The sequence below is a fragment of the Monodelphis domestica genome, chromosome 1 (assembly GCF_027887165.1).
Source record: "Monodelphis domestica isolate mMonDom1 chromosome 1, mMonDom1.pri, whole genome shotgun sequence".
Lineage (NCBI taxonomy): Eukaryota > Metazoa > Chordata > Mammalia > Didelphimorphia > Didelphidae > Monodelphis > Monodelphis domestica.
Genome location: NC_077227.1, coordinates 61,915,130 through 61,942,899, shown reverse-complemented (window position 1 = coordinate 61,942,899; position 27,770 = coordinate 61,915,130). Strand labels below are relative to the sequence as shown.

At 42.3% G+C, this 27,770-nt stretch overlaps 1 protein-coding gene and 2 long non-coding RNA genes across 21 annotated transcripts in view; 2 read left to right on the top strand and 1 right to left on the bottom strand.

The window, feature by feature from the left end:
- ZMIZ1 (zinc finger MIZ-type containing 1) overlaps positions 1-27,770 on the bottom strand; it is a 477,780-nt gene that overhangs the window by 82,282 nt on the left and 367,728 nt on the right. The gene's annotated exons all lie outside the window — the stretch shown is intronic.
- LOC130454604 (uncharacterized) lies at positions 54-27,327 on the top strand. The gene is made up of 3 exons (XR_008912329.1): positions 54-728; positions 26,288-26,408; positions 27,136-27,327. It is a non-coding gene; the product is annotated as an uncharacterized LOC130454604 (long non-coding RNA).
- LOC103103696 (uncharacterized) lies at positions 6,082-12,492 on the top strand. Its single transcript, XR_001628811.2, has 3 exons — positions 6,082-6,357; positions 6,997-7,241; positions 11,200-12,492. It is a non-coding gene; the product is annotated as an uncharacterized LOC103103696 (long non-coding RNA).

Below are 27,770 nucleotides of genomic sequence, written 5' to 3'. Positions count from 1 at the left end.
CATGAAAATGTGATGAACCACGACAAAGCATCCTGATGAGGGATTATTATCAAAGGAAAGCCAGGAGAGAACAATGATAGAAGAAAGGGTCCTAAGAAAGGGAGCTGGGAATTTTAGGTTCTATATGATTCAACAATGTGATGAGGTAGCCAAAATAGCTCACAGAAGAATATTGTTCAGAAAGAGTGAGATAATAGCCAGATCCTTGAATGGTGTGTGGAGGTGCTAAGCACAGAATTTTAAAAATGGCCTTCTTCATTACGGGGGTATCTAATGCCATTTTGGTTCTGAAGGAGAGATGTCGATTTCCTTCGGACTACACTTGGAATAGTAGTGTTCAGTGCTGAGGTACCATACCTTATGAAGGACATTGAGAGATCTAAGCATATCCAGAAGGTGGCTGAGAAAACTCAAGACTCTGCCATGTGAAGAATGGACAGAGAAACTAAAGATGTTCAAATGAAAAAAAGAAGAGACTTAGGGGTAGGCTGGGAAGGGGAAAAGAAGTGGGGAAGAATGCAGGGCTGAGGAAAGATGGCCATCATAGTTGTCTTCAGATACTTGTCTGGCACTCAGTCTCCTCAGGAATCTCTGCCCCTGGGGCCCCTCTGATTGGAGGGTGGAATGAAGAGCTCCTTCCAGAACTTGCATTTAAGGAGGGTACCAAGAATTTCTTTATTTCCCACCCAGCTACATACCTGTGGACCACATCATGCTCCCTGTATCAGGTACTTCCTCCCTACCCCTTTTAGCTTCTTTTTTATGTGTCATTATAAGATTATAAACTCCTTGAGGGCAGGGACTATCTTACTTTTTTTGTATTTGCATTTCTAGCCCCTTAGCACAGTGCCTGACACATAGTAGCTACTTCATAAATATTTTGACCACCATGTGGAAGTGGGATAGGGAGATTTTTCTTGTGGTTTTGTAAAACAAACAAACAAACAAAAAACTAGGAGAAATGGGTGAAAGTCATGATGAGGTGATGAGGTAGATTTCAGCTCCATACAACAAACCAATAAAGCTGGCCAGAAATTCAGTGGTCAGTTTTGGAAGAGAGTGAGAACTACCCATTACTGAAAATTTTCAAAGAAAGGCTCCATGACCTCTTATCAGGAATGTTGTAGAAAGGATTTATTCTTTAGTTTTGGTTAGGACTAGATGAACCTGAGGAACCTTCTTTTAGGTTCTACTACTTAAAAAAATTGGATTCTCGTTATCAGAAAGTGAAATGCATTCATAGCCAATGATGACTCCCAAAATTAGCTATTTTAGAGTGATCTATGTTAGATCTTTAGCAAATACTATCTCTGTTCCTGTGTCTCTTTCCCAAATCTCAGAAAAGCCAAGGATTAACCCCCCATGTACCTCTAAATTCTGCAGGGATAAATTTGGGAAGCTTGATGCTTCTCACTATTTTAGGACCTCTTCCAAAGGTAATCTCAGCCCCCTCCCCAAATGACTTAGGTGCTAAGTACCCAAAGATAAGGGAGGGGAAATAAGGAGATGGGTGAGGGGTTAACATAGGAGATGAAGTTAAAAGAAAGACCTTCTACAACTCAGAAATTTTGTTTTGGAGCTCTGGGAGAATTCCTGAAACATTCCAGCACCTATCCTTACCAGGAAGGGTTGTCTACTATAAAAAGTATCTGCAAAGTTCAATATTGTCATTTACCTGAGTGCTATGCTGATGGCACTTCTTAGGAAGAATCTTTCAAAACAAGGGATGAGGTAAGGATAGAAATGAACAGGTCTTCTGAAATCCCCTGTTTCCATAAGATTTTGGGATGTCTTCTAGAATCTCTTTTTATTCTGGGTTTCTGGCTTTGTCTGACCAACTGGCTAATTGATTCACACCTCTCCCCTTATGTCACTCTAAGTATGATCACCATCCTCAGAGAAAGATCTTTGCAGGGGTGGAGATCTAGGAGAATAGTACCACTTTGAGAAAACAGTCTATCTGCCTTGATGTCAATTTCCTCTTCATCTCTTCCAAGCTCTCCTGTCCCCTAATTGCCTATAGTCTTGTTAGAATTAAAAGTAGGACACTTAGCTCTAATACCAACTGAATGACCTTGGACAAATCACTTATTCCTTTAGAGTTTCAATTTCTCTGATTGCAAAATGGAAATTCTTATTCTTGCTCTATCTTAAGTCATGGAGTTTTTGTATGGAAGGTATTTTGTAAACCATTGGGAGGTATTCATGGATAAATGACTGATTAATATCATTATCTCATAGGTAGGGCACAGAATATGTTATTAATCAGGGCTAAAATAGAAAGAAGACATTACAACTACCCAAATGTGGAAGGGGATAACATTTGGAATTGCTCAAGGGCCTTCCTAGGTTAGGGTTTAACCTATATTCTTTACCCAATTCGAGTTGCCGATAATTTGAAATCTTCTACTCTGCCTTGATTATTTATAGGCAAGGAATATAGTCAAAGAAACTCAAAGGACAGAACAAGTCCTTAAACGGAGATCTCCTAGTTCCAAAGCCTGGGCTCCTTCTCTACTTAGCATTGACTGCCTGTGGTGAGACAAGTTCAGCTTGTAAGGATGCACTGGACGGTAGGTGAGGGGATGAGAGCTGGGAATATAGGGGCAAAAGCTGAAATCTTATAATCAAGAATGTCAAAGGAACCAGACAAGTTTACAAAGGAATATACGAGAGACGATCTCTTAAGAATGGCCAACTTGAAGCCTTTAAAAGGAATGAGGAATCTGCAGAAGCTATCATGGCTGGGAAAAAATCGAATTTGGAGGATGAGAGAATGTGTCTAAGAGAGTACATGTTTACCATCATCCTAGTAAAATGTTGGGAGTCAGGAAGGGATGAGAGACCACAACTGGGTGATAGAGAAGATCTGAAGCCTGGGAGAAAAGAGAGTATAAAAGGCTGGATGTGAAGCAGGTTCAGAACAATTATCAAATGATCTCCAGTCAGAGAAACCAACATATGAAAATGGAAACAAACAGGCATTAAATATCACAGAGCAGCTTATCTGGCTAAAAGGCATCTTGAGAACAGAGGACAGATGAATGATACTAAACATAGAATAACACACAGAAATGTGGGAAGAAGTCTCTGGGCCACAGCACTACCAAGAATGAAGGCAGGAGTGGTTACTGGCCCTGGCTACTAACCCCAGTGGTTATTGGCCTCATGGTGAGGAGGGAGCTCTGAGGAGCAGAAATAAATAGGCTATCCAGTGAGATGACTGTAGTAGTTTGGGAATGGGGTCAGGGAATAGTATACTCAAGTAGAGGGCCTCTTAGCTTGAGACCTGAAGGGCTAAGTGGTTAAGAAAGGGAGGGAAAATGCTGTGAAGCAGCAGAGGGGAGGGAGAGGACAAGGTGTGAAGTGATTATATTGTGGGCTTGACCAAAATGTCTTCGCCATTTTCATTGCTGTTATTAATTCTCACCATCCCCATCTTACAATGCAGGTAGTTTCCTACTATTAATAGTAGGAATTAGTAATTAATAGGGGTTATGATTAATATTAATAATAGGATAAGTAATTAACCCCATTTTACAAGAGAAGAAATACTTAATCCAGAAAGACAAAAAGACTTGCCCATGGTCATTTAGTGAGTTTTATGGCAGAGCTAGCCCATGTCTCCTGAGGATTTGCAGTCTGGTATTCTTTCCACTAACATCAGCTTATTGTCTTTGTCTTATCTTTGTTTGTTCCTTCTACCCTATGTCATCAGTCAGTCCATAACACTTATTAAGTGCCTACTACATGCTCAGGGCACCAAGAAAGGCAAAAGATAGTCCCTTCTCTCAAGAAGAGCATAGTGAAACAGGAAAAACAATATGAAAATACAAATCAGTCCACAGAGAATGGAACAAGGCAACCTCTGTGTACCGGCATGCCATCTGATGCATCTTCCCCCCACACCCCAAGGCATCCTAAAAGAAGAAAAGCAGTTTTACCTTTAGATCACCTTTAGTCATAGTATGATTTCAGGGCCATGAAGAAGGTATCCCTGGCCCTTAACTATCTCCCTCACTTGCTTGCTGATGCTTGAAATTTCTTTAACAGGAGACAAAGCCTTTTATTCTACAATTAGAGGTAAATGGTGAATACCTAGGAGATTTCACTCATTAGAGTGAACAAGTTTCCAGGGTAAGTGACAGAGGCAAAATCCTTTCTAGCTGACTGAGAGAGATGATGGAGGGGGAGGTGAGGATGGGGGTAATTAGAGGAGGGCTTCAGGAGGCAGGAAATCATGGAGGTATGGAAGAGACATCATCCCAAGGAAAAGGGGGAGGAAGGAGTGGTTGGGGAACAAGCAAGTTTACCTTGAGTGATCTCTCTTTATCTTCAGCTATACATACCTTTATCTTAACCTGGTGTCTTAGATAGAAAGCTGGATAAGTAGATAGCTAGATGAAAGCAGAGTTGGCTAGTTAGCTAGCTAGACAGACCGATAACTGTATTTCAGCAGAATTGGTTCCCTTTGTAATCCTGTGTACTATGCATTTTAAAAGATTCCAAGAAGAGATCCTTAAGGTTCACCAGACCTCTAAGTAGGTTCATATCACACACACACACACAAAAGCAAATGGAGCAGCATTTTTGAAATGACAACTTTGTGCCAAGCTCTGTGCCAAGTACCAGAGATACAAAGATGGGCAAAAACCAATTCCTGTTTTCAAAAAGCTTCTAATCGAATAAGGGAAGAGCCTTTGGTCTACACAGGATCAGAAGAGTTTGGAAAGGAACTCAGAAGCCATTTTGATAAGAATCTCTTCTCAAGTGCACCTGAAGGGCATCACTCAGACTTTGCTGAAAGACCACAAGTGAAGTGGAAATTGCTTTTTGAGGTAGCTAATTTCACTTTCGGATAACTTGAATTGCAAAGAACCAAAGCCTGCCTCCGAAACATTTGCCCATTTTGCCCAAATCTGCACTCTGACAAAGCAGACAGGTCTAATCTGTCATGTGATGTCCCTTCAAATACTTGAAAAGACAATCATATCTTCCCTGAGCTTTTCTTCTCCAGGCCAAACATTCCCAGTTTTTTCAACCAGTCTGTGTCAGGACAAACAGAAGCCTTGTGGAATATTTCTTTTCCTTAAGACCACTGATATGTGCTCCTAGATGGTATATGCCTGCCAGGTCCTAATCAGAGGAGAAGGTACAGGCTGCTTCCTCCCCAGTCCCAAAGGGGCAGGTCGCCTGAGCCCTTTTCCACCTGGGAAAAATATTTTTCCAGCAATGCTAGGCAACACAGGATCTCATGAGGGGAAAACTGAAGGAGAAAACAGACCAACTCCCCTCAAGGCTTAGTTTCGCAGCCAGTACCAGTTTTGGTCAAGGATCATGGGAATGGGATCATGCAGGGTCATAGAACACCTGAGCTTGGACCACTGAAATGAAAGTAGACTCTTGCTGGTCACTGATCATGACTTTGACTGGTGGCTGAGGGTGTACAAGGTTTATATTTTGATTTTACCTTGGGACTTCCTGAAAGGAAGGGCTGTGGGGTTGGAGGAAAAGACCAGCCACCAAGTTATTTGAGGTAATTTTCCAATCTCAGTTTAAACTACCCCTTCATGGAGAAGGGCTCAGAGAAGGCATAGACCTCACCTTTAAAACACTAGCTACCTAGAGACTGGAGGTCCTAGGTTCAAATCTGGTCTTGAATATTTCCCAACTGTGTGACCCTGGACTGGTCACTTCACCCCCATTGCCTAGCCCTTAACACTCTTCTGTTTTAGAACTAATCCACAATATTGATTCCAAGATGGAAGATAAGGGTTTTTTAAAAATTAAAATAAAAGCAAAACAAAACACTGGCCAATTTCTTCCCTTTTTCTTTAGCTCTCCTTTTGCTTCCCACATTCACTCATACCCACTTCCACAGGAGGATAATGAAGCTGCCATGGGACTGACTGGCAAAGTAGGCTCTATATACCTTTTCTCTGTTTTCTCCAACCAAATCCAGCAAAAACTATAGATAGATTATAAAGTATCTGTTGGGATAGTCCCTGCCTTCCAGGTACTAAACCAGTGCTAAGGTTCAAAGGTTCAAAGACTTTCTGGATTGGCCTGAGGGAAAAGACAACTGAGATGCCAAGACATCCTAGAAATCTTCTTCTTCTTCCAGAAATGTTCAAGGATAAGAACTGCTGGTCAGACAGGGTAGACTGAGAGAGGGAGGAGGGGCAACTGCCTCACAATTAGAATCAGAGCTCTGTGAGCTAATAATCTAATAATGGCAAAATCTCTTTCAAGCTTTCTTTAACAAAGGGGATAAACCACAGAGACAGCCTTGCCCTGGGCATCATCATCCAGCCCCTGAAAGTCCCAATAGTCCCTCTGTAATATGTGGAGAACCTGGTAAAGGAGCATATATTTAGAAGGAATCTTAAAGGTCGTGTAGGTCTAAGTGTCTCATTTTACAGATGAGGAAACTGAGGCCCAGAAAAGTCAATGTAAATGTAAGAAGAAAAGATAGCCAGGGTTTCAAAAAGCTCATGCTTCAGCCCTTTAATGGGGATATTTGGATTGGAGAGGCTCCTGCTTTTGGCCTGAGAGATTTAGCAACTGATACAGATTGAGTCCCAGATTTTGAGCTGCTAGGGCCCTCTGAGGTCACCACCAAGATCAATCTTTTTCTTTCCAGATGTAGAAATTGAGAACCTGCCTCAAGTCACACAAGGGAGTAAGAAACATTGCCAGATTTGAGCCTAGGTACTCTGATCCCTGAAGTCACAGTGCTTTCCACTCAAAGCTGGCTTCCTTTTGTCACTCTTATTCTGTGAGGAATCCAGTTAACCCATGATGGTAGGCTTTGCTTCCTGCAGTGCATACCCTGGATGAATCAGTTGGAGCTGAGGGGATAGTGGGGAGAGAGTTTCTGATTATGAAAAAAGGGTCCCTACTGGCCTTGAACTCTGAGCAGAAGCAATTTCATTTCAGTAAGGCTCAAACCAAAAGTCCTTTGGCTCATCCTTGCATCTCTATCTATCCCCCCAGGAGGAATGATCCAAACTGCGGTGACTCCGTGGCATAATTTAAATATTTGAGGGATTATTATTACTCTGTTCTACTTCTAAGCCAACTACAGATTTCCCTCTGTATGGTGGCCTAAAAACAGACCTAAGCCAGAAATGAAGAAAGTCCTAAACCAAAAACCAAGTCTCCTTCCTTCACTCAGATCTCCTCCCAAGGAGAAAAAGAACACAGAGAACAAAAGACCTCAGAGAAGCTCAGAAAGACAGGTGAGCACATCAAAAGGAAACTTCAATGGCTTGTTGCCTGGGGTAAAGGGCACTGGACAAGTGTCAGAAGACTGGATTTCTGGTTCCAGTTTGGCTATTGACTAGTGTGTGACCATGTGCAAATGACTAGGGTGTGTGTGTGTGTGTGTGTGTGTGTGACTGAGATGTTTTGGGGATCAAGTGAGGTGCAAGCCCTTAAGAGCTAGCTTGTTGTTGTTGAGTCATTTTCAGTTATGTCCGACTCATCATGGTCCTAGAAAAGATACTGGAGTGGTTTGCCATTTCTTTGTACAGTTCATTTTATAGGAGGAAACTGAGACAAACAGGGTTAAGTGATTTGCCCAGGATGACACAGCCAGTAAGTGTCACTGTGCCACCTGGCTACCTCTCTAGAGTCAGATACAAACCTGATAGGCGCAGCGTATATTTATATAATGCCATATTACTTGCAAATTACCTTTCTTAATATATCTGGGAGAGAAGTGGTATAACTACAATTCTCATGTTGCTTTTGAGGAAACTAAAGGCCCCAGTAAGCCAGTAAGTGCCTGACTGGGACTAAAACCTGGCATATAAGTCACAGAATTTAGAATTAGAAGAGATCATCTAATTTTTTTGTTTAATTTTACAGTGAGGGAAACTGATGCCAAAGGAGGTTATATACCTTGCCTGATGTGACACACTAAATGTCAGGATTAGGACCCAAACCTAGTGTTCTTTCTACTTTTCCATCCCACCTTTTTAATATAATTGTAAAGTGTCACTACGATGGAGATTCTTCTGATTCTTTTATTACAAGATTGTTGCATGCACCATCTCCACCCACCAGTCAATCTCTGTCTCGCTTCCTCTCTACACTGTCATAGAAGCAGAGATGGTCTGAGTCACACTGACCTGGAAACCCTTTTGACTATGGATAGAACTGAAGTATGATAAGCTGGCCATACTCGTCTTTCCTCTTGGCTTTCTCCTTCCTGGTTGTTCCCAGGCTCTTTTCTCATTTAGTCCCCTTATCGAGTTTGGTGCCCTCCCAGCTCCTTCTTGGTAGTCATACATACACTTGGATGAAAGAGGGCTCCATATTTCTAGGGCTTCAAAAGTAAGAAACAGGAGATGAGCCCTTAACTTCACCTAGTCTTGTTTTTGTTTTAACAGATAGAAACTGAGGTCCATAAGGGGAAAAGACTTGTCCAAAACCACCCAACAATTTACAGGTAGAATCAGAATTGTAGAGCCTATAACTTCTAGGGTCAGAAGTGTCTGAACCAATGGATGGGGAAGGTGGAGATTTCTTCCTGCTCGAAGGGAAATTGTTTCCAGGAGGGTTTCAGGTGAGCTCTGGGAATTGCTTTTGCCAGGTCTTGGAAGATGAGTCCAGGCAATTTTACTTGGAGACTAGATCCCTCCTCTTGCTCAATGAACAAACAAGGGCACTGCAATAGTATCTGGTTTTTGCTTTGTGTTGTTTCTAGCTTTTCTCTATCTTGTCACACTTTCTTCCTATAATGTAGGCTAGCAATGAAAACCAAGTTGCCCTTTGGCTGAATTCACCTCAATCCCTTCCCACCTTCTTTCCACCCCTAAACCCAAGCCCTACCTGCTTCTGTTTGGTCTGCAGGCCCTGCCATCTCTTGCTCCTGTCCGTCTCACAGATGTTCTGGGTCACACGATATCTCTTGGTAGTACAGGGAGTGGAAGTCACCCCAAGATCAGGACTGTCTGTCTGTCACACACACACACACACACACACACAGAGTACTCACTCCCTTCCTTTTCTCCCTAAGATTTTAGCTGGCACCACCGCAAGAGTCTTCAGGCGTGTGAACTCCTTGTTATGTGAACTGAACTCTGTAGAACCCTGAAGGAGGGCCAGGCTGTTTTCCAAACCGGTTTGTCCATCCCTTACCCCAGCCGAATGCTGGGGCAGCTGGACAGGATAGCACAGGCTCATAGAAGATTGTCAAACGGGTTGGATCTCTCTCTCTTTCTCTCTTTCCCTTTCTCCCCCCTTTTCTCTCTTGCCCCTTCTTTCCTTCTCTTCAGTTTCTGTCTCTCCCTTATTCCTAAGAGTTTAAGAAAATCTGTGCTCCAACCAACCAAGGGAACTATTCTTGCTCATTTCTTTTCTTTTCTTTCAAACCTTTACTTTCTATCTTAATAACAACTCTAAGAAGAGGCTCATACAACTTAGGCATCAGAGGCCAGATCTGAACCCACCTCCTCCTGACATTCTGTGCCACTAGCTGTCCCTTCTCTTGCTCATTTCAAAATTGCCCCATGGCTATCTGCCTTACATTGCTCTATTCCTGGACAGCTAGTAAGTGGCATAATTTCATCCAAAGGAGACCACTTTAGAATAATAGCCACTTTAACCATATACCATGAATAGTGAGCTAGCCTGGAATCAGGAAGATCTGGGTTCAAATCTTGCTTCTGACACATATTGCTTCTATGATTTACTACCCCAAGCAACATAAATATTTTTATGCTTTTCTTGGAGAGAAAAGATGCCTGAATTATTTTTTTTAACCCTTACTTTCTGTCTTAGAAGCAATTTTGTGTTTTGGTTCCAAGGTAGAAGAGGTGTAAGGGCTAGGCAATGGGGGTTAAATGACTTGCCCAGGGTCATACAGCTATGAAGTGCCTGAGGCCAGATATGAACCCAGAACTTCCTGACTCCAGGTCTAGCTCTCTATCCACTGAACCACTTAGCTGTCCCCTCCCAAGCAACTTTTTTTTTAACATTATTTTATTTGGTCGTTTTCATACATTATTCACTGGAAACAAAGATCGTTTTCTTTTCCTCCCCTCCCCTTCCCCCCCGCTCCCCACCTTTCCCTCTCCCATAGCCGACGCATGATTCCACTGGTTATCACACGTGTTCTTGACTCGAACCCCATTTCCTTGTTGTTGGAATTTGCATTATAGTGTTCATTTAGAGTCTCTCCTCAGTCTTATCTCCTCCAACCCTGTAGTCAAGCAGTTGCTTTTCATCGGTGTTTTTACTCCCACAGTTTATCCAAGCAACTTTTCTAAGACTATGGAAGTTACAAGGTAGGCATGAATTGGCATTGATAGGGAGAGGGTGTTTCCTTATTGGAAAGTTCCCTAAACTAATGCAATTATAAGTCCAATCTAAAAAACCCTCCAGCCAAACAGTAACAACAATAACCAGCTCAACTCTTCAACCTCACTTTCTTGGAGGATGTGGGGAGTTGGGGACAGTAATGGTTTGGTTTGTAGAAGGTGTAAGAAAGAGATCAGCAAGGGAACCTCTCCTATTTGTGGACAAATGTAATGGAATTTGGGTCTATATAGGATCATCAGAATTTTCGAGCTGGAAGGCACCTTAAGAGAGAAATCATTTTCCTGGGAGGGGGAAAAGAAGATCTAGAATACGTTGGTAAATGTGGCTGTTATAAAAACAAATGCTATTAAATGCAGGGATTTTTTTTTCTTTAGTCCACTCAAATATTCCTTTTAAGGATGGAAAAACAGAAAATTAGAGAAGTTAAGGGCTTTAAATGGTCGAACAGTGAGTGGTAGCCTGGAAACTAGAAACCAGAACTCTTGACTCCTGACTTAGGACTCTCTCCCCTTTACTGATATTAGTCAGCACTGTTTCCTTCCCATAGACAATTGGCACTGCTCATCTACCTCTGTCCCTCTCAGAGGGCCAGGTGGCACCAGAAAACATTATTCTTCTCCCAGACAGATAATGCAAACCGGTGCCAATGCCCTCAGCAAGATGCCCATCAGACTGTCAGGGGAGGAGGCAGCTCCTGACCTTGGCTTTCCTGGGCTCCAATTCTAGATGCAGGGGCAGGAGACAGAGATACATCATAGCCATTTGGAATGAGAATAGCCACACCCCAGCAACAGGGTGGAATAAGGTCAACTGCATCTATATTGATTCCCCAGTGCCCTCTTTTTGGGTGGCTTTTTTATTTTTTTACAGGACTAAGAGCCTGCCTGACAGCCAGAAATCCTCCCCATGGAACAACGGGAGCTATTCAGGCCAGACACCACAAGAGCCTGGCTCCCCAGCCTTCATCCAAGGGAATTTTGGCTCTGAAGCTGGTGTTTTATATTCTGCACGTACAGTACTTCCTTGGGGCTAAATACCTATTGCCAACCACTTTTTCTCAAGGAGCTGGAGGGGGGTAAAGAAGGTTTATATGGGAATCAATTTCTTCCCTGGGTAATTTACTTTTTCAGAGGTCTTCACAGCCTGGCTGGTTCAGTTCAGTTAAATGAATCCTCCCCTTAACAGTAGAGAGAAAAATGAAGGGGGGCAGGACCTCATTTAACCAGTGACTGAAAGGAGGGCTGGATCCCCTTGACAAAGTCTCAGTTCAAACCCTCCCTCTTGACACTGAGAAATCCCCCAAGCTGCTTTTCTAAATACCTGAAGAGCTTGGGGCTGGCTAGGGAGGGTCTTGGGGTCAGGAGGGCTGTTTAGAAGTCACCTTTGCTGTCTAGGCCTCAGTGGCTGATGAACACTCTTGTTACATACCCTTAATCTCTCCTAGCTAGAGCCCCTCGCCATCTGAGCCCTGACCCTTCATGTACTAGTAGGTGTCTAAGCTTCTCCTTGCTCTGGAACAAGGGGAAGTCAGCCAGTCCCATGAGCCCCTCAAACCACTCTCATGGGCTCCTCCAGCCACTTGTCCAGGACCAATCCTAGACAATATTCTGACTAACTGAGCACTTCTCTCTTCCCACCAGGGCCTGTAGGACCTCTTTCATTCCTATAAAGTCTTGCTCTCAGGAATGGCAACCATTTTTGTAACCTTAGTGAATAAAGGCTTAAAATGTTCCCTGTCTCTCAAGGGTTTCTGTGTTTTAGTAGAGGGACTCAGAGAAGCTCTTCAACATTAGAAGAAATAAGTTTTAATGATACCAGGGACTGTGATAGGAGGGAGGAAACATTTTTGGTGACAAGAGAATAGGCCTGCCCCAACTATGTCTAAAGGTCTTTTCCATTCTAAAAGTACAAAAGAAATCTCAGCTTTTGGATGAGGATAGAGCTAGCCTGTACTCCTCTGAGATGGGCAATTGCCGTTTAGGAGCCCAGCTTTAACAGATGTTTATCATAACAGCTCTATGGGTACCCTATTATGGAGACCCTAAATGGAGTAGATTGGACTTTTGAGGGGTGGGAAAGGAGACAAAAGAGTGGAAGAGGCATTTTCCTAGTCCATGGGCTCCTAGTTCAAGAAGTAAGTCAAGAAAGAAATACAAAAATATTTGTGGAACATGTTTTTTAACCCTTATTTTCTGTATTAGTAACAATACTAGGACAGAAGGGCAAGGGCTTAGCAAGTGGGGTTAAATCACTTGCCTGGGGGTCACACAACTAGAAGTGTTTGAGTAGAAGTGTTTGAGGTCACATTTGAACCCATGTCTGTGCCACCTTGCTTCCCCAAACAGCTATTTTTTTTAATGGTGGAAAGAACAAGAAGTAAGGTAAATAGTCACTAATTGGGAGGTGGCTAAACAGATTATGCTACATGAATATGACACAATATTATTGTACCCTAAGAAATAATGACTATGAAGAATCCTGAAAAACTCATTGAGACCAGTACAAACTTTGAAGGCAATGAAGAAAACTGAATTTGGACCTGGGTTCAAATCCCAACTCTGCCACGTGAGTGATCTTGAGCAAGTGCCTCAGTTCCAAAGACCCCAAAAGTGATATTATATAATATACAATATTATATATATAATATAATAATATATAATAGCCATTTCTACCCCTCACCACCACCAAATCCTATCCATTCAGTTTGGGGACTTCGTATTCATAGAGCTATTATGCTCAGTGCCTATTAAAGCTAGGTTCCCTAGAGGGCACCTGCCCAACTCAAAGGCATGGAAGCTAGCTCTACTGTCAGGCAAGGCTCCTATTCCTCATAGGTTTATGGAAAGGATAAAGACAAAGACTTTTAGACATAGACGGAGTAGGTGGCTGCCTGGAAAGGCTGGCTCTCTTGTCACCCAAAATATGTTTTCTATCTCCTATCTTAGTCCCCACTGCAAGGCACTATGGGAAAAAAAAAACTACAGATTCAGGGCTTTGAGAAAAGGAGGCTGTATTAAGAACGTCCACAAAACAGCAGAGTCGGAGACCCCATGCTGCTTGCTGTCCCCATCCCATTCATCTGCTGTTTCCATCTGCACCTTGCTAGTCCATAGGCTGTCCAGTTGGGGATGAGTGCCAGGCCAGCTGGCAGGTGACAGAGACAGCAGGCAAGGCCCATGGCTTGCATTTGGTCTCCAGGGCTCTCGAGTGCAGGAGGCAGAGACTTTGGGAGTTGTTTCCCATGCCATTCAGCCAGACCAGAATGCCAGCTCTGGGGATGAGCAGGAAATCTGAGATGCACAGAGAGACAGCAGCTGATATGGCAAGAGGAGGAGCCTGTGAAGCAGATTTGCGTTCTACTTCTGTTTGCCTCTACTAAATTGCTGTGTGACTTGAGGTAGGTCCCTTCTCTGCTCCTGGGCTAAGATTCCTCAGACCCAATGTAATGCCCCTGAATTTTAATTTCTAGCCTGCACTGTAGGAAGAGAAGGCATGAGAAAAGATCACGAATAGCTAGAAATACTGTGAACTTAAAAAACAGAAGCTGATGCTGCTATTACTGTCCAGATATATTCACTGAGCAGGAAGAGGCATTCAGCCTCCAATAAAAGTCTGTGCTTCTTACTTCAGGGCTCTGAAAAAGGAATCTATAAAACTCACCTGAAATTCTCATGGAAACAACTTCTTCTTTAGCAGAAAGAAACCCCTACCTCCTCTTCCCTTCATGTGACCATGTTAGAGACCAGGTACAGCCAGAGGAAAAAGCCACAAAGCCACAGGATATTAATATCTCTGAGCTGAAAGACAACAGACCTAGGGGGCAAATCCTTCCCTGTCTCTGGGACTCAGTTTCTTCCATAAGTAAAATAAAACTAGATAAATCCAAGGGCCCAACCACTTGTTTCTATTTGCACTCAAAACTCATGCTGGGTATAACTGGGACGGTATCATATTCAAGACAAAGATTGAAGGAGAGAAGAACCAGAGTCTGACAAGGAAGAAAGAGGACAAGAGGAAAGACCAGTATTGCCTGCTTACTAAGCTTCGATCCATCCTTAGAGTTTTCAGGTCATCATGACTCAGATCAGCTCTAATTCCCTAGAATTTGGAAGGAGAAACAGACATTAACCATTTGGTGAGGATTAATGTCTAATTTGGAAAAGTGGATCATCACTGAAGAGAGTGTTTCCAGGCACTCAGGCCACTGCTATTCTGTCTATTAGGATTCTACCCAGCCATCACCATCAGAATGGGCAAACAGGGAAGGGACCTTTGGATCTTTCCAAATGATCCTGGAGCTGCTATATCCTTACACTCCTCTTGATGGTCCGACTGATTATTATCCAATTGCTTCTAAGATTTTTTATCTCTATTTGTGATGCTTCACCTCATGGTCAAATCAAAGGAGTGTGTTTTATCCACTGATTATGCTTTGGGCTGATTGTGTGTCTACACCTTCCATCTGCACTGTAGCCACATAGACTTCAATTCTTGGAGTATCCTTGAGTCTTGCTAGTGTCAAGGATAGAGATTCATCTGACTAACCCAGATCTCCTTCCTGATCCTGAAAAAGTATGCACCACACATTGTGATACATAATTGCATTTCAATTATATACATATACATATTAGATACATATATATTTTCTTATTTTATTCCCAAACTTATTCAATAAGTTTAAGGGTTTGCTACAGTTTCATGGCTGTGCCTTTCTGACCATGCCCTCATACAGAATCATAGATTCTTTTTTTTTTTAATTAAACTTTCCATCTTAAAATCAATACTATGTATTAGTTCCAAGGCAGAAGAATGGCAAGGGCTAAGCAGTGAGAGGTTAAATGACCCTTAAGTAAGGGTCACATAGAAAGTATTTAAAGACCAAATTGGAACCCAGGACCTCCTGTTTCTAGTCCTGGCTCTCAATCCACTGAACCACCTAGCTGCCCCCTAATTTTAGCTTCTTAAAGATCATCTCATCAACACTTTCATACCAATGTATACTGGTAAAGATTTAACAACTAACTCTCTGGGGGAAACAAAAACAAAAATATGTACAGAAGATATACTTTTAAGTTTAATCTACATGATTAACATTTCTTCTATCCTTTCTTAGGTCTAAAAAATCAGAAAAACAAAGATTCCCAGCTCTGATTTGTAATTTTGCCAATAACTGAGACATACATATTTATATAGAAAATTTAACAAATGTCTGACTCCAGCATACTCCTGCTTGTATCCCTCAGTCATTTAGCAAAGGGCTCCATTAATATCCATAGGTTTGAACTGGTGGCTTTAAATACAAGGCTGAGTTTCATTGCTCCCACATGGGCTCTACTCTCCCAGAGAGATATTCAATATTTATCTTCAGTATCTAGTGAATTCTCTAACCTGTTTTTATTAAGTATAAATGGGCCCACTCTAGGAAAACCAGACATAAAATAATCTGAATTTATAAAACAGAAGAAATTTTATAGGTTAGTAGGGTTTGTTTTGAGAGGGAAGATCATTAATAACATAAGAAGACTTTTTTTGGTATAATCAAATGATTCCCCATAGGATTCCTTTAAATATCACGCCTCCTTGGTGCACTGAATAAAAAGTCAATATATATGTAGCCTTTTCCACACAAAATGAAGCCTACTTCTATGTTCTATATGTGTTTTAAAATCTGTATCAATACTTTTTGTCTTAAAGCATAAGCTCCCAATTTAACAGGAACCATGTGCACATCAGTGAGCTCTCCATCAATGGTGATATTAAAGCAGAGATAAAATTAAGTCACCTATCAGCAAGGCTGCAGAAGGGAATCCAGCACTCAGAGGGAAGTTGGACTAAATTATTTTTAAGGTCCCTCACTGACTCTGAGGTTCTATAATTCATCCTCTCAGGATAGCACTGGGACCAAACAAGTAATTAATTCTTTTTTATGACACCGAAAATCCCCAAGTAACACATTCCATCTTAGCTTGGCGTTCAAGTCCCTTCAGAATGTGGCCCAAATTTACCTCTCTGGTCTTATCTGTTCCATTATAGTACTAAACAAAAACTCTTTACCAAGTAGGCCAGTCCCTCAATATCTCTGTTTCTTACCCAAACAATGTCTTACATGTTCCCACCTTGGCGCTTTTGCTCACATCTCACCTAGAATTCCCTTTATTTCTCTTTTGGCTATACACATCCCAGGTTCAAGTCTTAAGTCCTCTATGAAGCCTTGTCTGACTCTCCAGCCAATGACCTCAACGTGTTCTGAGTTGCTACATCACTAATTACATATTCATTTGGTGTTCATCTAAAGTGGCCTCTGGTTCAGAGAGACAGGACCCAAGGTCCTGTACCTGAACAGTTTATGATCTAATGGGGAAAGGTTAAGTATGTGAGTAATTGTGATCAAGACATAATCAAAGCAAAAAATAAATGAGAAATGGAAAGAAGGAGAGAGTATCTTCACTTTGAAGGGACAGAAAAGGCTTTGTGAAGGGGCGTGGCAGCTAAAATGAGAGAGAAAGAGAGAGAAAGAGAGAGAGAGAGAGAGAGAGAGAGAGAGAGAGAGGAGAAGAGAATTTTGATTTCTAAAATGGAAGACAGCAAAGGCACAGAAACAGAGATGGGCAAACAGTGTCATGGAAACACTGACTATGAAGTTGGACAGAGTTAGAGCAGTAGGAGGATAGAAGGGCCTGGCATGCTATGGTCCATAAAGTTGGACACTACAGAATGGCCAAACAACTTCCTGCCTGTGTAGCTGGCTCTCCATCCACTCTGAGACAGAGAAAAACTATCATGATTATGAATAAATCATGACAAAAGTGAAGGCAACAATGATCAAATCAAAAGTCAGAGGCTTGCAATCTTATCATATTTGAACTAACAGACGACAGACTTCAATGCTGTAAATATAGATCTTAAAATATCTTTGAGAACTCAATCAATCCACTGTCCTCCTCCTCTAGGAGTGTTATCACATACAGATCCTTGGTCTACTATCTCCCAGACATCACATAAGCCTGTTATAACCTAAGATAAATGTACTTGTAATCTCTAATCTGTAGGGAATGAAAAGCTTTAATTGGATTGTGTGTAAAAAAGGTTAGGGACAGATGAACCTCACTGTCTTGTCTGTTACTGGAGAGATTGTCCCAGAGGCTTTCAGTACATGTGACCCCCTCTAACACATACACACACACACACAACACACACACACACACACACACACACACACACACACACACACAAAGAGCCTACATCCTATCCTAATACTTTCATTTAACTACAAAAAGGATTTTAGCTACGTAGGGAACAGTTCACAGAACATGAAATATTCAAGAATAATAGCAGGATAGCGACTTGTCCAAAGACCATTTCTTTCTGAATTCAGTTAAACAAGAGTACAAGAATGATTTTTAAATCATTAAATGCATAATTAAATGAATAATTTAACACTATGATTAATAATAAAATAATTAAATTAAAGTAATAATTAAAAGAACTTAATGTAATTATAAAAATAGTTAAAGTAATAACAACAATTATTATAACCTGAGATCAGATAATGAGTGAGCTGAGCAGATGTGGGCTCTCCCATGAGCCAACTGTTTGCAGAGTCCAATGAATCTCAAAATAAAATCTTGTCATGGGCTCAAACCCAGCTATCTCCTTTGAGTTGTCCTCAGCACATTTCCAAATTCTCAATGAAGTGGCTTCTTATGCATCAGAATCTAACATTCCCTAAGGACAATCATGGTTAGAAGGAGAGATTAGCTCCTTTCAGTTATGGACTTTTCATATAGACTTTTAAAAGGCAGCCATATTACCCTGGGACATAAGTAAAAACCAATATGGGCCTTGCTTCCCTTCAATGCTGTCCAGAATAGGCAAGAAACCATCTTATGACTTCTATTTGATTAAACCCAGGAATATATTTAGAGCTTAGTCCTGTGCTTGGTGCTATGTAGAATAAATAAGAAGAAGAGTGTTGCCTGGCCTCAGAAAATTAAAGGTTCCTATGGGGAAACCAAAATAGCAATCATGAAGTGACCAAAGAACAAACAGGACAACAAAGAATGTCATTAGAAGACAAGATAAATGAAACAGGGGACAGCTAGCTGGCTCAGTGGAGAGAGCTAGACCTGGAGGTTGAGGGTCCTGAGTTCAAATCTGATCTTAGACATGTCCCAGCTATGTAACTCTGAAAAGTCACTTAATCCCAATTGCCCAGCCCTTACCACTCTTCTGCCTTGGAACCAAAACCTAGTATTGATTCTAAGACAGAAGGCTGCAGAAATGAAGAGCAAAGGGATTGGTATAAACTGCAGAAACCAGAGAAGATTTTCTTAAGGAGAAAGCAAGCTCCTTGAGGACAGAAACAGCTTTTTGGCTTGTTTTCTTCTTGTATCTAGACAGCCTTGTGCCCAGCAAACATTTAAAAAATGTTTGGTGAATGAATGGATAAGTTGGATAGAGATGACATGCAAAAAAGTAAGAAGAATCCAAATAGGTAAAGAGATGGAGAATTTCATTAGAGTGGTGACCACAGCTAAATAATCTCAGACCTTTATAGAAGAGAACATCATCCAGCTTGCCATGTAAATACACTCCAGTGTCTACCAGTCTCTTCCTTCTCCATCTCAGAAGGATGGTCCAGAGAAACTTGAAACCAGGAAGGAGTCCTTTTCTCTTTAGATCTCCCTGAGGAAAATCTGGGAAAGAACCAACCTAAACCAAATTCAGCCCTACAGAGAGCAAGAGCTCACGTTTATAATTTAAGATTGATAAAGTGATCTCTTATACAGTAAATAGCACAAATAATATTTGTCTCCTTTTTCCAGCTTAAGTAACTTGACCTTAGTGACATAGTTGATGTTCAGTGATGTGACTGGAACCCAGAACTTCTAATTCCAAGCCTAGTATTCTTTCTACTTTATCTTGCTAATTTTCTTGACTCTGTTACTGACAAATGTACTTTTTTTTTAAAGCCTTACCTTCCATCTTAGAATCAATACTATGTATTTTATTCTAAGGCAGAAGAATGATAAGGGCTAGGCAATGGGGGTGAAGTGACTTGCCCAGGATCACACATTTAGGACATGTCTGAAGCCAGAGGACCTCTAGACCTGGCTCTCAATCCACTGAGTCTACTAGTCACCCCCAAATGTAGTCTCTTTAGTGCAATAAGGAGTAAAGCCAAGCCAGTGCTAGATGGAGATCAAAGGAGCTGTGGGGTGAGTAGGGGAAGCTAGACCATGGAAGGGTCTTCTGTAGTTTCTTCCTATTTCAGAGTGAGTTCTCTTCCCAGGCAGCAGGGAGATAGGGATTAGAAGATGATCATTCGTTTAGGTCTCTCTAGTGTTTAATCACTGCATGTGGCCTCACAGGAAAACAACTTTCCACTTTCTGTTTCTGACAGAGTACATAAAGAATTAAGGCAACATCAGGCAGATGGCATGGTATAAGGAGAAATGCAGGAGGACCTGGGCTCAACTCTGGTCTCCGTCACTTACATTTAACCTCCTTGGCCTTAATTTCTTTGTTTGTAAAATGAGAGGATTGGACTAAATGGTCTCTGAGGTCTTTCTAGCGCTAATTCTATGACCTTTAGTCGCTTAAAACCTGTGACTTGGAGCAAGTCATTCGATCTCTCTAGACCTCTGTTTCTTGTTTTGAACAGTGAAAAGTTTGGACGATAGTCCCACCTATCCCTAAATCCTAGGAAAAAGGAATGGCAAAATCAACCTTGGCAGGATGAAAGAAACACTGGTGACTCATGGCCAGAGGACCAGGCTAAGAAAACAGGGCAGCTTGTCAGGGGCCAGGTGCCACTGAGAAATGGCTTGCAGAATGGGAATTCAACACGAACAATTTCATGGAAATTGCCTTCATGCTGGTTTACCACAGATTCTTTCTTTCCTTCTTGGAGAATTGAAATGCTTTGGAAAATAGTCCTAAAACCTGGCTCTCATCAGAGTACTCAAAAACTATATTGGCTCCGTTTTGCCTATGGAATCAAATCCAAACACCTTCCTACATTCTCCATATTAAGGCCCCATTCTATCTCTAATAATTTCCCTTGTGATTCCCTAATATACACTCTCTGTTGTAAGTATATTGCTCTATTCCAATCTCTCTGTCTCTCTCTCTGCCCTCAAGTTCTCCTAACCTATTGTTAGAGGTATCTCACCACTATCTGTATCTCCAGTCTTTTTTTTTATACTTCTACAATAAAATATTCCAAATGCATAAGTGGAAAAATATCATAGAGACTCCAAATCATAGAATTTAAGGGCTGGAAGGGATTTCAGGAAGCCATTTAGTCCAACCCATCCATTACCTGAGCAATATTCCTTTCTAGAGGGTTTCCAACAAATGGTCTTCTAGCAGATAAGACCCAAGCTAGGCTGCATTCCTGAAAACCCTTCACTGGTTCTTTACTGCCTACAGAATTAAGTCCAAACTCAGCCTAGCATTGAAAGTCTTTCAAAATATGACTCCCACTTACTTGTCTAGCCTTATCGCCAATCATTAACCTTTCAGGATTTCTGCCCTTTCTTCAGTTAAGAGATAAGGATCGCCTTCTTGCATCTTCCCTATTGTGCAGGCACACAGTAGTAGTTCCTGTCAATCTAGTTGGATAACATACAGAACATGGAACAAGAATGAAAGATACCATCAGGTATATTTTTCCATACTAACTCTGAGCACTAAAGAAACAGGGTGGAGGGTCAGCAAATGGTAAGAGCAGTGAGAGAAGTCTTCACAGAAGAGGTGGGGCTTAGATGGACTAATAAGTGGCCTTCACTTCCAAGAGAGAAGTCTCCATCAGAATGGTCAATAAAATTCTCTCTCCCCAAGCCCAGAGAGATCAAGTCAAGAAAAAAAACAAAAACAAATCAAAAGGAAAAGGAAGTCATCAGGGAGGGTCCTTGCTTGAAAACTTTGGCTTGATAAAACAACAGCATTTAATAGAGCACACGTCATCCATCACACCAAGGCCAAATCATTGAGGTAGTAGGCATCTGACTCAACTAATATGGTTGGCTGGGGAGAGGGCCTGGCTGTGTGCTTCATACCCTTGCCCATGAATTTTAGCATCACATACAATTTGATTACTAACTGCCACATTTATCTCGAGACAGGAAACATCCACCGCCCATACTCAGCTGCTGGCTTCAGTTCCTTCTTTCCATGCGTGTCAGGGAGACACAGAATTTGAGGAGCTCCCTTTGCCCAATAGTTCAGGCAGTCACCCAAAGCCTTGGAAGCCCAATATATCTTCTCTGAGCATATCTAGGCATCTCTCCTCCAAAACATCTCTCTCAGTCCCAGGCTCAAGGAGCTGAGAAACCCTTCTTGAGACAACAGATCTGTTCATGGCCGTCAGAGTTGGAAGACCACCACAGAACATAGAATCCAACCCATAGCTGGATGAGAAACTTGTTTACAGTGCACCAGAGTGATTATTCACCTTTTGCTTAAAGACTTGAGGAAGGAGAATCTGTTGCCCCTCTGGGTAGCCCATTCAACTTTGAGATAACTCTAATTGTGGGGCAGTCTTAATAACAAGTCTAATCTCTCCTTCCAGATGACAGACCTTTGGGCACTAAACGATAGTTATCTTATCTTGCCTAAATCTCAGCGGAAAGCAAACTCCTTGAGAATAAGGATTTTTTTCACTTTTGTTTTTGTACATACAGAGCCTATCATATATGATTTAAAAACAAAAGATATCCATAAAGTTTATGTTTTTAAAAAGTCAAGAAGATGGGAAGGCAGCAGCAGAAATAGTGAAGGAATGTCGTGTCTCTGAAAAGGAGGAAGGAGAAAGTATCTAGAGTTAAGGATTAGAATGGAAGAGAAGTCTATTATAAGTTAACAAATAAGATCAACTTGTTACTTAAAAAAAAAAGGTAAAGATGACACACTTGGAAGAAAGTTTTTTAGAGAACAATTTCAGCAGAGTTGGGGGAAGGAGTTTGATTTGCAAAGGGCCAATGAGAAAAAAGGCAGTGTAGAAGGAAGCATTGGGCGCAGGTAACTTTTGAAAAAGCTTAGTAAACAGGAGGAGAGATAGGCCTTGCAGGTTAGACTGGAAGGGTCAAGAGGATCCATTTTTGGAACTAAAAGTAGATAAGCATGTTTCTAGGTGGAAGGAGCCAGTAGCAAGAGAAGCCCAAAGACATATGACTAAGGGATGATTGACAATGCAATGGAGGAAGCAGAAGATGAGAAGATCAAGGGTGGAGATCATGGGTGGAAGCTTGGTTCTGCTCAGTCTAAGGTGGGGAGAGAGGTCCTTTTTCATCTTATGACCAGTAGTAAGGAGGTAAGAGGACATTGATAGCGACAGAAAGGTTTGAGAAATGAAAGAGTTCTGTTTCTAGCATGATCTCTATCTTTTCACTGAAGCAGATACCAGATCATCTGGGATTAAATTTGGGAATGGATGTATGGTAGAAACATGACATGAAAGAAGGAAAGGATTTTAATAGTTCCTGTGGAGAACTAGATAAAGAGTGGAGAAGGTAGATGAGAAAGAAAAGAAAGTGTGGAAGAGTGGGCAGAACAGCAAGAAGACTTGGGTTTGAATCCTGTCTCTGAAACAAGTTCCTTGTCTAGAACGAGATGTTGACTGAGGTCTTTTCTAGCTCTCAACCAACCTTCCCTTGATTGTTGAGCAGTATTGAGGGCCACACTGAAGTTATGTATCCTTAATGTACAGCATGTGAAATCAAGCCTGATTCCTCTAAGAATCCTCCCTAGAGCAGAAGCAGAGAACTCAGATAGTAGGAATGAGTCAATGATCAGGACCCATAGATAGAGAATGGCAGAAGTAGAGGAGATTGTGGTGTGTGAGGAGTGGTGGGAATTCAGAGTGAGTGGCTAATGAAAATTAAAATGGCAGGTCAGGAGATCATGACTGGATAAAGAGGCAGGTGAGGTAAGTGTGGAGAGATGGACTAGAGAAACAGAGATGAGTCAAGGATCAAAGGAAAACAGTCACAAGAGTGCAAAATAGAGTGTGGGTGAGGAGAAAGGAGAGGAGGTCAGGGTTGGAGAGTGGAATTCCAAAGTTTGGGATTTTGGAAGGGCTACAATTCTGAGAGGTTGTGAGGTCTAGGGTGTGACTGGGGGTAGGAGTAGAAACTCAGAAGTCAGAGTATTTGAGGAATCCTGTGGTCAGGCCATTTAATTTGCTTGGAAAAGAATAAACATTATTATTTTCCTTTTACAGATTAGGAAACTGAGGCTCAAAGAAACTCAATGATTTATCCAAGGCTATGGGATGAAGCTGGGGAGCACAGTAGACAGAATGCCAAGCCTAGAGTCAGGAAGACTCATCTTGGTGAGTTCAAATCTGGCTTCTGATGCTTAATAGATGTAGGAGCCTGGGCAAGTCACTTAATTATATTTACTTCAGGTTCCTCACCTGTAAAATGAGCAGGAGAAGGAAATGGCAAACTACTTCAGTATCTTTGCCAAGAAAACCCCAAATGGGGTCATGAAGAGTAGGGCATGATTGAAAAAGGAATGAACAAAAACAATCCGAGGTTAAGTTGAAGACAATGCTAGAACTAGAATCCTCCTCTTCTGTCTGTCCATGCTTCAATACTCCTACCTCAGGCCACTGAAAATCTTGCCTCAAGGAAGTCAACCAACCATTCTCTCTATTTTTTTAAACCCTCACCTTCCATCTTGGAATCAATACTGTGCATTGGTTCTAAGGCAGAAGAGTGGTAAGGGCTAGGCAATGGAGGTTAAGTGACTTGCCCAGGGTCACACAGCTAAGAAGTGTCTGAGGCCAGATTTGAAACCAGGAACTCCCATCTCTGGGTCTGGCTCTCAATCCACTGAGCCATCCAATTGCCCCCTCTCTATTTTTGGAAAAAAAACTCTTTCCTTCAGTCTTAGAATTGCACTGATTTTAAGGCAGAAGAGCAGTAAGGGCTAGGCAATGGGGGTTATATGAGTTGCTCATGATCACCCAGGGAAGAAGTGTCTGGAGCCAAATTTGAATCCAGGACCTCCCATCTCTTGGTCTGGTGCTCTAACCACTGAACCACTTGCAACCAATCGTTGTTAGAAACGAAGTTACCACTGGTTTTTGTAGAAAGCTTAAGGACATGGGTCATGTTTTCTTATCTTTCTAACCCCTGCACAGAGTAGGTGCTTAGTAAAGACTTGAATAAAGTCAATTGAATTGAATGTTTTCCATCCAATCCCGGGAGACAACAGGCCTTCAGCACAAGGACCACTTGCTCTAGACATACATGCCCAGTTATCCCCAACATGGAGGACACAGGACTGGTATGGAAATAGCCTAAAGTTCAAAGTTAAAATTCAAAGACACACAGAAAAGAGAGCATGATCATCCGTTGTCTAATACTGAGCAAAGTCTCTCTTTTTTTTAATCTTACAAAATTAACTCGAGGTTCTAAGGGGGTTGATCTGGTCACAAATCCACTTTCTCAGAAGCCAGGCTTCCTTCTCTATTTTCCATCCTTCTGACAGCCTGTGAGCTCCCAGGGGTTGGTTGCCCCAGAACCCAGGCCCAAGTTTTGTCTGGGTCTACAGGGCAGGCTCCAGCTGGGTTCATCACTCCTGGAAGCAAGGAGCAGTAATGGGAACTAAGCAGTTCAAGCTGCTGGGAATACAAAAGCTCCCACAGAAAAGAAATTACTAATAGACAGTAGGGGGGTGGGGAGGGAGTTGTGAAGTTAGGTTTAGTAGAGCAGCCTGGGGAATTCGGTTAAGGAGGAAGAGGCCCAGCAGGTCAAGATGTTCTTTAGACCTAGAATTCCAGCTTCAGAATTCGGCTGCCTGGGACATAGTGGGTTTTAGGAGGAGGAGGAGGTGCTGTGAGTTAGGGGGTGCTGGGAAGGTCCTCTGCATGATAATGTTGCCCCCTCCCTACTCATTCATGTCTGGAATTCCAACTCCTGGGCTCTATCCCTAGTCAAAATGCAAATTCCCTGGGCATGAATGAATATATTTGCCCCATCCCTTCAGCAGGTTTTACAGGAAAGGGGTGATAGTGCCTAGCACATTTTAGGCACTTAATAAGTGTTAGCTGACTGATGGAAGAATCCCAGATATCTAAGGAGCAGGATCAAGGTGGGAAAATATTAAATGTCAAATTGACAAGAATTCAGTGCCTACTAGGTGCCAGGCACCTAGTCTCCGAGATACAGAGGAAAACAGCAAAGAGGGGCACCAGAAACAAGCACTATCCATTCGTCATTTTGTTGACTTGACTTGGCCCTTGCTTTTCTTGGAATAAGGGCCCAACTTCCCACATGTCTTCACTTCAAAAGGTTCTTGCTTCACTTCAGTGCCACAGGAGGGTAAGATATGCAGAGACAGCAGCTCTTGGAGGCTCTTACCAGAAATAGAGAGATCCTTGCAGAAATCCTACTACAGGCACATTGACTTCTTTGACCTCTTCTATTTTCTTATTCATCTTCTCAACCTCCTTTTTTGTACTAATGCAGAGGGAAGCTTTCCTAGCTGTCTTGGTCAGCTAAGGTTAGTTGGCAGAACCATGATCACCCCCTCCCCCAAACATACCATGCAGACTCTACTTCTGTACTCTAAATACTTCAAGCTAGCCTCCCGTGAAAGGCAGTCTAGTATGGTAGAAAGAGAGCTAACTTTGAAGGCAAAAGACGTTCAAATTTGAAACCCTGATGCCTCCTCCTTAGCTAAGTGTCAGTGGTCAAGTCACTACACCTCTGTAAACCTCACTTTCTGCATTTGAATAATCTTACCTCACAAGGTCATTGACAGGAAAGAGTTTTGTAATTCTCATAGTCTTAAGCTCTGGGCTAGCTCTCATTGGTCCAACCATGTTTTCTCTCCCCCCCCCCCCAAATTCCAGCTTCCTTTTTGGGGATTGTTTTCCAACTAACACCTCTTGGTGACAGTATCTCCAGCAGAGATGGGTATATAATTGGGTGCTCTTCCTTAGGAGCAGTGCTGAAACTACAAGTGTGGAGAGTCTGTTCAAACAACAAGACCCAAGAGAGTGTACAAAGTGAAATTAACTGGAGCTAGCTGCGTGGGTCTTCTCCCTGATGATTCAGAGAATGGTAATGGCAGAAGGGTCCAAGGAGGTCTTCTGATCCCATCTGAATATTGTACACAGGGGTAGGGACTTTCCCAAGGTCATACCCAGTCAGGACTTGAAGTGGGGTTTTCTGGTTTCAGATCTAGTGTTGTTCCCATCAAGAAAAAGAGTCACCCTCTTTCTTTGCTAGTTGAGAAGCTCAAGAATCAGCCAGCCAGAGCTACTATCATCATGGTGGACAGCTGATCCCAAGTTCTGGAAAGTTATGCCAGCACAGTATAAACTGTGAACCATGAAAGGCTCTAGGGAAAGTATCAGAGAAAAGCAGGCTACTGGGCTAGGTCCACAACCCAACCTAAATTCACTACAAAGAGCCTTGTGGTCACCAGGTGATCATGTTTTGGCCTCTGGAAGCCATGAAGCAGCCTAGCTCAGGCTGTGGTAAATATGAGCCCTTGTGTGGTCACCCCACCCCCCACTAAATCCCCTAACCCAATCCCATTTCCAGAATGGGATCAATGGTCCAGTTCCCTCCCCGGCCCTGTGGGGCTCGCATCCTACCACTCCCCACATCTGTTCTCCCCCTACCATACCTGCTCGTTTCAAAAGAAAGGGAACATATGGTACAGGGATGGCTCAAATAGCAGCTTGAGCCAGAGACCTCAGCCTGGAGCTGTTAGTCCAAGCACACCTGCCCATCTGGCAGGGAGAAACCCTAACCCTGGCCAAAGCTGAGATACCTTTTCCAGGGGGACTGAAGCCCATGTGGAAGAAGGGGAACACAGACTACAAGGACACATTTTCCATCACACCATGCTGGGCTTTACTTTCAGTGTTTAACCAATGAGCCTCTCTACATCTCCAAGGGGCTCAGCAGCACCCCTTTCCCAAGAAGAGCAACGTTTAAAACCACCTCAGTAAAAACACCATTCATTGTTGTATCATCAGTTGGTGATAATGCTTTAAAAACTAGTTCTGAGGGGCAGCTAAGGGGCTTGGTGGAAAGAGCCAGGCCTGGAGATGGAAGATCCTGGGTTCAAATGTGGCTTCATCCATTTTCCTAGCTGTGTAACTCTGGGCAAGTCCTTACCCCCACTTTGCTTTTATCCCTTTCTATTCTTCTGCCTTGGAACCAATATTTATTATCAATTCTAAGATGGAAGGGAAGGGTTTACCCCCCCCAGCTATCTCTGAGATAAAATGCCATTTCCAAAACATCTTTTAAAAGTTCATTTGAGATGTTTTGGAAATGGCATTTTATCTCAGAGAAAGTTCATTTGAGGGGGGCAGCTGGGTAGCTCAGTGGATTGAGAGCCAGGCCTAGAGACGGGAGGTCCTAGGTTCAAATCTGGCCTCAGACACTTCCCAGCTGTGTGACCCTGGG